At 40.2% G+C, this 1,537-nt stretch overlaps 1 non-coding gene across 1 annotated transcript; it reads right to left on the minus strand.

Moving 5' to 3' along the window:
• Window positions 1-1,096: 1,096 nt before the first annotated feature.
• TRNAK-CUU lies at window positions 1,097-1,169 on the minus strand. Its single transcript has one exon. It is a non-coding gene; the product is annotated as a tRNA-Lys (tRNA).
• Window positions 1,170-1,537: the final 368 nt, after the last annotated feature.

Raw genomic sequence — 1,537 nt, forward strand, 5'->3', positions numbered from 1 at the left:
TTATTTTATTTTTTGGTCTATGACTGAAAGGCATTGTCAGGGTTAAGAAGTGGTAGGGAGGGGAAACTTGAGCTTAGGCAAAAGGGGATGGGCTTTTGCTACAAAGGGGGAACAGAGAAATAGAATGGCAACCTGTGAGGAAACTAGGTCGAAGTTTTTAAGATAAATAACAGCATGTTTGTGTGTTGAACGGAAAAATCAAGAAAGGAGAAAAATTGATCCTTTAGTGGAGAGCTGGAGGATGACACGTGGAGGGTACAGGATCCAGTGCTTTAGGTAGGATTGGCTTCAGGTATGAAGGAGCATAAACCGTTCGCCTACGTGTTCTGGTGGGTGAGATCCTGGAATGTGTCTGGCTGTGGTGGTTCGAGTGGGCGAGGACGTTCTGATGACTTCACAGTTCTCAGTGCAAAGGGGAGAAGGCGGAAACCATTCCTCCCTCACATATCCAATTGCCTATCCAAATTTTCACATCTCAGTTGTTTTGTACGTCTTCAAAGAGCCTTTACTAGAATCTTAATTTCCTAGTATCCATCCCCAAGAAGAATGGAAGAAAACTTGATGTGTGCACTGGTGGTATAAATCTCACTACAGAAAGAACTATTTTTCACTATGTATTTCTTCAGGGATAGACTCCATATTGAGTGGAGGAAAAAGAAGGACACACAGAGAGAGAGAGACAGAGAAGGATAAATTGGTTCTTTTTCTTCGGAGTCCTCAGGTGCTCCAAATGTTTTTACATCCGGTCTCTTAAATTTTAGAAAAGCAGCCAAAATGTGGCGCTCATAAGTTTGTTAAGATAACAATTAAAACTGCCCTCTACCACCAACTATCCAAGTATGCATAGTAACACAAAAAACTAGTCTTCAACAGTGGGCATTTGGTTTCCTGAGTGTTTTAAAGAGAACACGGGGAGGGGACATGTGATTTCAATTGCACAAGCACAATTTGTGACCTGTCTCGTTTACAAAAGGAGAACTTTTTACTGGAGAATCTGGTTAATACTGAAAGTGTTTAAATTAATTCGGCTTAAGAACTCTGTAGTTCAGGTGCTTTAGAGAAACCATTTAGGTTTCAGAGGAAAAATTTCACGCTGCGCCCAACGTGGGGCTCGAACCCACGACCCTGGGATTAAGAGTCCCATGCTCTACCGACTGAGCTAGCCGGGCACCTAGCACAACGGTTTGCATTTCTGTCTCTTGAGGAGTACTTTAACTACATGGTTTGCTCCTCCCCGTAGTTTCTTTTCTAAACAAATGCATAATATACTGTTAGATCGGCACTTCAGAATTATTTTTTAAGAGTGTTCTAAATATTTAATTGTACTTAGATTTAAGAATGTTTGTATATGTATCCAAAGATCATTGAAAACTTATGCGAGTCTTCATCATTACAGAGTCATTGAATCTTTTAAACAAAGTGTTTAAAAATATTTACCAACCAATATGTTTTGTTTACATAAATACATATCAAGGCCATCCAACTTCCATCAAATGGCATACCGGATTCCTACATGTTTGGGCTCCGCATTTGAGAA

This window comes from Rhinopithecus roxellana, chromosome 5 (genome assembly GCF_007565055.1).
Source record: "Rhinopithecus roxellana isolate Shanxi Qingling chromosome 5, ASM756505v1, whole genome shotgun sequence".
Lineage (NCBI taxonomy): Eukaryota > Metazoa > Chordata > Mammalia > Primates > Cercopithecidae > Rhinopithecus > Rhinopithecus roxellana.